We start from the raw sequence: 9,338 nt of genomic DNA on the forward strand, positions 1-9,338 counted from the left end.
TACATACACAATCTTTCATGGTCATCCAGAACCTTTGGCCTGTGCTTGTGAACAGCCCTCTTTAATTTCAAAATGGAGTTCGAGTCTGAACACCGAGATGCCCATTGAAACCACTTCTTGGTTTGGGGTGTATGCTTGGGATTCTTGTCTAGCGTTGAAGTTCCATTTTGATGCGAAGTTTGAACTTCCTGGAAAAGTTTTATGGGCAAAATATATTGGTACACACTATAAGTTCATGATTCTGCTGACCTTAACAAGAGCCCCCAGGACCGAAACAGATGTGAAACAGTCCCACCATACCCATCTCCATTTTTCATCATAGGTGAAAGTGGTAGCTAGTGGTAGCGCTGTGCTATCTTTTATTTATTTGTTTGTAACCGTCTTTCGACTTGTGAAGGTCGACAGCCTTTTGTCTTCCTTCTTTGCAGAGTCTGTTTGCCTTTTCCCCAAACACGATGGATGGGATATGGACTCCATATGTGTGTTACGTCATCTTTACACCTCTGAGAAACTGGAAGCCAAGGGAGACCATAGAACAAATATTCAGCTGAAAAAGTTTTTTTTTTTTATTATTATAATAAAAGTAGCAGCATATTAATCAAGATATATTTTTGGTAGATTTTACTTTAAATAATTATTAGGGGTGTGAAAATTTCAGACAATTTTTTTTTGTTAAGAATAGAAATGTGAAACATCTTTTTTTTTTCTCCAAGCAGTTGCATTAAGTAAAAAAGATTCTCAATTTTCAAGCATGCAATATACTTTTTTTTTTTTTTTTACCAGTATGTATTTATTTACATACAGCCTTACTTACTCAACAATATCATATGCATGCACATATTCATGACACAGCAGTATAAAACAAATAAAGTAATAGCATATTAATAAAGAAATATTTTGGTAGATTTCACTTAAAATAATTATTAGTAATGGTGAGGGGATAGGCTCCAGTACCCCCCTGCGACCCTGACCAGGATAAGCAAGGTATAGATAATGGATGGATATTTATTAGGGGTGTAACCATTTGTGACATATCTTTTTTTTTAAAAATAAATGTGAAACATCTCTTTTTTTCTCTCTCTGTCTTAGCCGTTGAATTAGTGAAGAGATTCTAATTTTTCAGGCACTCAGTAGACTTCATTACCGGTATTATTTTCCACAGCCTTATTTGCTCAACTACATCATATGTATGCACGTAGCCACGGCGCAATGGTCAGCGCTAAATTGGCTCCATTAAGCACATTTAACACTGGAGTGTGTTCTTATCTGGCTGGAATTAGATACGCCTAAGAAAAATCTTATTTCGAATTTTACCCCATAAGAATATGAATAAGAATATGAAACACACGTGCAGTTCCATTCAGTCAGTCATGAGTATAAACACTGGGATGCTCATGGCATGCTATGCCACCACCGTAGCAGCGCTTCAGAAGCGAAAGAGAATGAGTCCTCCGTGCGCGCGAGAGAGAGAGAGAGAGAGAGAGAGAGCAAACAACGCGTTGGGCGGGCGAGCGAGCGAGCCGGGAGAGCTACTTTGCTGGATAAACACAGGCGTCTGATAATATATCAAATGAGAAGCTCTCCAAGCACAGGCAGTCAACCGCGGAGAAGGAGGCCGTTTAAAGGCCTTGCATAAACTGCGCCGGCAGACTGGGGAGGGCTTCCTGCAGTCGATGACCCTTTTTGGGCGGGTACTTGAAGAGCAGATTAACTGATATCCGGCCATTACTGGTGTTTCAATTATTTATACGGCCGGCAGTCCTGACACTGCTCCTGCTACTACGGGGAGAGCTGCTTATCCACGTCCATACAGCAAATACTACTACTACTACTACTACTACTGCCGCAATGCTACCATGACTTTTGCTACTTCTACTTAAACATACAGTAATTGTGCTTATTTCACACTGTGCATGCTGTAGGTGAACACGCATCCTTGGTACAGGGATTCATGATATTCCATCATTTGTGGTGTTATGCACAATACAGATTATGCATGTACCACTTAAGACTGATTTAATCACTGTGAGCAAATACATGTTTTAATACCCATTCATAGTCAGTTGTTTATACTGCTTAAACTTGCAAGGTATTTGTACTGTCGTAATCAGCTTAATTTATTTCACACATTTTTACATTACATTGCAGGCTTTTAGCAGACCAGAGCAACTTACCGTACACTTGCATTTCATTTGCTGCCCCCACCCACCCCCACAATAAATAGTATAGTTAGTGGAAAAGTTAATTGTTTCCACCAGAGCCAGCTATGGGTATTAAAGATGCAGACGCATGCGAGCCTCACCCAATCACACCTGCAAGATCTGGCTTTGTTGTTCTGTTATTGTCCTATATGTGTGTGAGATGTCTCCTAGTGAGTAACAGGCTAACAGCAGGCAACCTCAAGAGGGCACAAGAATGAAAGTGTCATGTTTAATTAACTTAAATTGTATTTAACCCGCTGATATTTAAAATGCATGCAGTAAACTAAATGCATACATAAGCAATGAGCAAGGAATGTGTCTTACACAGAGTGTGGGGTGCAGTTGAGGCATGCGTGTAGCGGAGGACGGAGTGTAGCACAGTGGGTAAGGAACTGGGCTTGTAACCGAAAGGTCACAGGTTCGATTCCCGGGTAAGGACACTGCCGTTGTACCTTTGAGCAAGGTACTTAACCGAAATTGCTTCAGTATATATCCAGCTGTATAAATGGATACAATGTAAAATGAATGCTATGTAAAAAAAGTTGTGTAAGTCGCTAAATGTCTGCTAAATGCCTGTAATGTAATGTAACGCATGCCAACTGAACAAGGTTGAAGAACAGCAACTCAGCACCACCTCCCCTCAACCTCTCTACCCATCCAAACCCTCTAAGCATATTTGAGACCATGAAAAGCACTATATAAAATAAATGTATTATTATTAATAATAATAATAATAATAATAATAATAATAATAATAATAATTACATATATGGAATATATCAAAACATGTATTCACATTATCTGAAAATATGTCAGAGGAAGACAGATAGATAAGATAGATAGTTTATGTTAAAGAGGAAATTCAGATACGTGCAGGCATAAGAGAACATTCCAAAAACGTAACACATACACAAAATGGCTTTTTCTTCTGCACAACTTTCACTCTCAAAAAATAAATAAACAAAAATATTTGGTCACAAAAAACTCAACTACACTTTCGCTTCCGCCCCGAAATGCTGTTCAGGTGTAACATTATGTAAATATTACCATGTTTGTACGCGTGCCAGTTAGTAATATGATGCGTTGCGCCAGACTAAACGTCGGACTGTATCCGTTTCTGGACTGCTTTTGTTGGAACATTTTTGGACGAAGGAATGCTGAAAGTAAATTAAATGGAGACAGCCAAATCAGCCACTCGGCCTGTCTCACTTTTAACCCGGCTCCGATCGTTTCAGCAAACATTACAACGCATTCCAGCTTCAGAAAATCTGTCGATAGCCAGATTCGTCATGCAGCCAAAAAAAAAGGTTCTTTGACACACAAGGCACCCAAAAACGTAGTCAGTTAGGCCTACTGCATGTTCACTGGATGACGCATTGAATAATACATATAACCTTATAATAATTATATAATACAATCTGAACAATGCAAGCAATCTATTGTAATATGTTAATAGTACTAGTGTAGGATTCACGTTGCCTTCTCCCCAACCGACTGCTAACTTCCTCGCAAAATCTCGCGGTGCACGATTTCAATGGGGGTGCAAAAAGATTGGGCTCCATTAAAAGGAATGATCTTTGCTGTGTCGTGTGAACTTGTTGACTGCGCTTCCACAGAAGCCTGTCAAAATGAAAGTTAATGCCGAACATTTTTTTTTACTTCGGTACAATTACTGGGGTGGGCTCCAGGGTTCCACCCGGAAATCAAACCTGCAACCTTTTGATTACAAGCCCAGTCCCCTAACCACAGAATTATACTGCCTAAATATAAATGTGAAATCACAAGAAAATTAGCATGTGATTAAAAAAAAAAACCTAAATACGAAAATGCACAGACCATACACAATTTAAGCACATGAATAAATTAATAAACAAACAAACAAACAAATAACACATCAGGCATAACTGTGCGGCATCCCATAAGAGAGATGAAAAATGTGGAATTCGAATGGCAACTCGCGCACTTGAAGCCGGACTCGGCGAGAGGCGCGTGCGGGGTGGGAAGCTGCCAGAAGCAGTGTAGCACACTGCTCCAGTGCGAGGCACGCGCTGTTCAAGTGGAGGCGAACAGCTGTGGAATAAACTGCGGCGACGCACACAGTGGCTTTATTTCCGTGTGACGACGTAAGACGCCGAGTGAAAGGGGGCTCGCACAGGAGAAAGCAACGAAGACAGACGATAACAAACCAGGGAGTGGTCCGAATCCAGTTCGACCAGGTCTGAAACGAAGGATGTACTACACTCGTCGGTCCGTTAGTTAGAGACTCGAGAGGACCCCTCTGGATACAAGCTCTTCTGCCATCCCGCATTCCCACCAGGTTTGCAGGCGAGCGGGGCTCGCGGACGGAGCGTGCAGCACGAGGCTGGAGCAGTACGAATGATCAACAGCATTGCATTCCTCCGCATATAGAGTGAGTAGCCTACGGAGCGAGTTATTTTTGATTGATCAGCCGATATATTTCGGGCAAGACGAAAACATTTATAATGAATGAAAGTGATATAAAATCGAAGCCACGGGTTTAGTATCTTCTTAAATCAACAAACTATTGAAGAACAAATATAAACAAGTTTACTGGAAAATATACGTTGTTGATTTATAATAATAATAATAATAATAATAATAATTATTATTATTATTATATTTTATCTGCCAAATTTATCCATTGTTTCTTAATCTCGTTTTTACTATTATGGAAAGAAGGTTGACTTATAAACAGCTACTCCAACTCGTGTGACTTCTTTAACAGGTTGATTTGAAACTACTTGATCACTCATGCATGGTGCCGCTGGTTGTGGAGGAGTTATCGGATTTTTGCACGTTGCAATTTCCGACCGAGAAACGATTTTTCTGAAACCTGGTTCACGCTGTAGTTTTAAATAATCAACCGGACCCTGCCAGCTCGGTTCGCAGCTTGCGTCCACGTTTAAAGCAATTGACCCATTAAAAGCAGCTACAGGGGGAGACGCTGTTTTACATTACAGAGCTGCACCGAGGGGAAAAAAATCAATACCGTACCACCCATGTTATTATGTTATGAGGGATTCATTTATTTTTTAACAGTCACGGTTGTACGCTACCAATTCTTCATTTATTAATCTTCTTGCGCTTGGATGATATCCATTCACTCGGCTCAGTGCGTGTTAACAGCAAGGCGCGCTGAGCGCTCTCCCTACTGCCGCACGTTTGACAGCAGACGGAATTCTTGACAATTTATTGGGCTTGACTGCCATGTCTTAAATGTACAAAGTATTGCCAGTCTCGGTAATCTATATGAGCTTTTTTTTTCTGATGAAATATTGATGTAACTATATTCTGCTCAGTAGATGCTAAGTTGCTGTGGAGACAGATATGACACAGCCCTGACAGTTTGGAAGGCTGGTTGTTTATGAGAGAGCCACAGTTTCGTGCAATGCATCCACCAGCTAGCTGTGCGACGGGTATAGGCTGTGACCTAGTGGCAGCATTTCTATGGTAGGTCCACAGAACCTGTCAGTCATTTTTTAAAAATTATTATTGTTTGTTCAGTGCCGGCACTCTGGACATGAAGGGGCATTTAAATGCATGATTACAGGCTACTCAGCGCGAGCGAACAAACGGGGACGGCAGACAATCAGCGCCTGATGCATTGTGTAAATTATACCTTGCGGATGGGCAGTGGCCAGTGGTGCTCCGAGGCCATCGAGTGCTCATTACGGGCGCGCGCTCTTTGATTCGCGCCAGCCTCATTGAAGTTGAGCTACGCCGGCTAGCATCAGAGCGGTTCAAACGCAGGGGCGGGCGGAGCAGCTGTGCGCGTTTAAGAGCAGAGCCGTGATTAGCCAAGTCAGGTTGCATCTGCTCTCTCCCTGTTTGACTCTCTGTGTGCATTGTTATCTGAGTAGCTGTAGCGATAAAGTTTTTTTTTTTTTTTTGGAAAAAGTCTCTGAGGTTCTGTGCTGCTGGAGCTTCTTTTGAACAGGGCTGTGTGAACCTTGGCGGAGTTGACTGCTAGTGCACAGCGAGTGGCGCTCCACGTAAGCTCTGGGACCCCTCCGTGTCAGGCGGTACATAGGCGCTCCTGTGATGTCATAGGTACCTTTCCCCGGCTGTATCCGTGGAGACTGTTGCTGGGGTTCACCTTGGCGGGGGCTGCTTTACATACACAAACGGGGCTCGCTGTTGCTGCTGGGCTACGTAGCGCATGCTAATGAAACCTCACTGGAGCGTCTGAAGTGTCTGCGGTTCGTTTCCATCTCCCGGCTCGCCGTTCCTCCCCGCGTCGTCGCTGTGACCTTTGACCCGGGGGTGGGTTTATTAGCCGCGTCTCCGCTCTGATCCTTCCCTGGAAACAGCCGTAATGCAATCTGCCTTCGCTGTGTGACGGTCGGCCTAGCGACGGTCGGCGTATCGACACGTCCTGCTGGGGGTTGTGGGGGGGTGGGGGGGCGGGGGGGCGGTGGGGAGTTTATTCAGCAGATGAACTCAGTGGGTTGAAAGCCAAAAGCCGACAACACACGCACGCACACACACACACACGCACAAAAAAAGAAAGAAAGAAATCTAATCATTTTGATGCGTCTAACGGTGTTGTAAGCACGAGCCTGTGTCGGAGGGGCCCGTGGTTTGATTTGTATCGACCCGAGCAGCACACTGGAGACAGGTCCGTGGGACGGCTTTGTTTAGTTTCGGAGGAGGAGGAGGCTGTTATTTCATCCTGCCTGGCTGTGCCTCATTCTCAGCTCCCTGCCCACTAGGGAGAGCCCTCTGCTTGTCCAAAACGAGGCGTCTCCGCTCAGCGTACCCGCGCAGAAACAGCCTCAACGTTTACACTCGGCTGTGGCTGAGTTTATACCAGTCCTACGGGGATAAAATGTACTCCATCAGTTTTCTATTTAAAAACAGGGTTTTTTTTGTTGTTACACGGCAACAATATTTGAATCCATTTCAATGCACAGAAACATTGAAAGGAGAGTTCTGAAGCTCCAGTCCTGGAGGGCCGCAGCGTCTGCAGGTTTAACTCCAGTCCTGGAGGGCCGCAGTGTCTGCAGGTTTAACTCCAGTCCTGGAGGGGGCGCTGTGTCTGCAGGTTTAACTCCAGTCCTGGAGGGGGCGCTGTGTCTGCAGGTTTAACTCCAGTCCTGGAGGGGGCGCTGTGTCTGCAGGTTTAACTCCAGTCCTGGAGGGGGCGCTGTGTCTGCAGGTTTAACTCCAGTCCTAGAGGGTCGCAGTGTCTGCCGGTTAAACTCCAGTCCTGGAGGGCTGCAGTGTCTGCCGGTTTAACTCCAGACCTGGAGGGCCATAGTGTCCTTGGTGTGTGAGTGAATGGTGTTTGTGCCCTGTGATCGAACTGTCCAGTGTGTGTTCTCTCCTCTCACACAATGCATGCTGGGATAGGCTTCAGCAGCCCCGCAACCCTGACCAGGCTGATGGATGGATGGATGGATTGTTATTATTATTTCGTTTTTTTTTTTTTTGGGGGGTGGGGTGCGGTGTATATATATGTGTATAGGGAGTTACCTGTCACCAGCTTGAGGGCGGTCTGCTTGTAGATGAGAGGGATTGATATTGAATGCGGACTTGGCTCCAGCACGCCCGGTGGTTTTATAGGCCATGTTCCATAGCGGGGGCCTGTGCCAGCTCCTCTGGCCTCGGTCTGAGGCCTCTGCTGCAGCTGCGACTGGGCCGCTCGCAGGGCGTCCCGCGGTTAGGTCACACCCCTCATTTCAGCCGAAATCTCACGCTGGGAACCAAGGCTAATTTGTGTCCGAGTCGCTAGTTAAAGTTTTTTTTAAAAAAACCTCCTAAAAATCGGATACTTGACCGGTAGAAGACATCCTCCAGTTTAATTGCAGATTCATTTGTCGCCTGGCTCCTAATTCGCGCTGGCCTCAGCGTGTGATGGTAGTTGTGCCTGTGGGCTCTTCTCATTAGAAACCTCTGTTGTGCAAATTCTCCCTCCTTCCCTGCTGGTCCCGGCATGTCAGCGTGTGAACGCTGTCCTTCAGATCAGAGATCGGCAGGGACCAAAGGAGTGTGTGTGTGTGTGTGTGTGTGTGTGTGTGTGTGTGTGTGTGTGTGCGTGTGAGTGAGTGAGTGAGTGTGATTGTGTGTGTGTGTGCGTGAGTGTGTGTGTGTGTGTGTGTGTCTGAGTGTGTGATTGCGTGTGTGTGTGCGTGCGTGTGTGGGGGGAGGGGGGGTGAGAGTGTGTGTGCATGTGCGTCAGAGAGAAGGGGGGTTGTTTGTGAAGTCCAATTAATGCTACATTTTCACCTTTTGCCCTATGAAAATATATCTCTTAAAAGAGCACCTTGCTGCGAATCTTCTCCAGCTCGCTTATGTTAAATAAAATATGAGCGTACATCAATACTCCGCCGTCTTGTCCCTCTGTTCTCTCGGCGTGTATGCACACGCCTTGCTTCACACTATATTTGCAAAAAAAAAAAAAAAAAACCGATAAAGATTTAATCTGGCTGTCAGTGAGTGAAAACTGATTGAAATTGTGCATTATAAAGGAGCACTTTGTTGTTGAATCTCTTTGAATGGCAGGGTAATTTTGCACGTTACCACCCCCCAGTCACTCTGTATTGAGGTTTCCGTTGAGCATTAAGTCCACACGTGACTTAATGTACATGCATGCACTAAAGAAAACAAGGCCACCGTGGAGATTAATTCCGTTTCGGTTCAGTCGATTAGGGAAACTAATTGAAATTTGACCGATGAATCCAATAAACCTCCGCAGAACATCGTGGGGAATCTTTCAGTTAACTAATTGAATTTCAGTTAATTTCCCCGGAATCGACTGAATTTAAACGGGATCGATCCCAGGCCTGAACAAGATGTGAAACGTTAACATTCCAAGCGGAGTTAGCGTACAGAACGCTAACAAGCCGCACTGGCGTATTTCATCCTCTTTGGACAATTAGCTTCCGTGTTGCATTAGCCTAAACTCTTTTACTTGAAGCGCTGCTAAATCAGGGTTGATGCTTATTGCACCTCACTCCTTTATCTTTCACGCCCAGGCTACTCATCGGTACGTTTGTGAGGAGCGGACGCGTGCGGTGGGAAGATCTATTTCGAACGCGCCGTGCCGCGGTGTCTTCTTTAATGGAAGGCCCTTGACGGATGCCGGCCCTGGGAATACCTTCAGGGGCTCCGGGT

General features: G+C 44.8%; 1 protein-coding gene across 4 annotated transcripts in view; it reads left to right on the forward strand.

Moving 5' to 3' along the window:
• The first annotated feature begins 4,155 nt into the window (after positions 1–4,155).
• LOC118210445 (contactin-5-like) overlaps positions 4,156–9,338 on the forward strand; it is a 206,945-nt gene continuing 201,762 nt past the window's right edge. For 3 of the 4 annotated variants that reach the window (XM_035386653.1, XM_035386655.1, XM_035386656.1), the window contains exon 1: positions 4,156–4,611. The gene's annotated coding sequence lies outside the window, so the exon portion shown is untranslated. Of the gene's footprint in view, positions 4,612–5,657; positions 5,673–9,338 lie in introns of those variants that run through there. The other variant, XM_035386654.1, reaches the window with a different exon arrangement.

This window comes from Anguilla anguilla, chromosome 12, assembly GCF_013347855.1.
Source record: "Anguilla anguilla isolate fAngAng1 chromosome 12, fAngAng1.pri, whole genome shotgun sequence".
In the NCBI taxonomy this organism is placed as follows: Eukaryota; Metazoa; Chordata; class Actinopteri; order Anguilliformes; family Anguillidae; genus Anguilla; species Anguilla anguilla.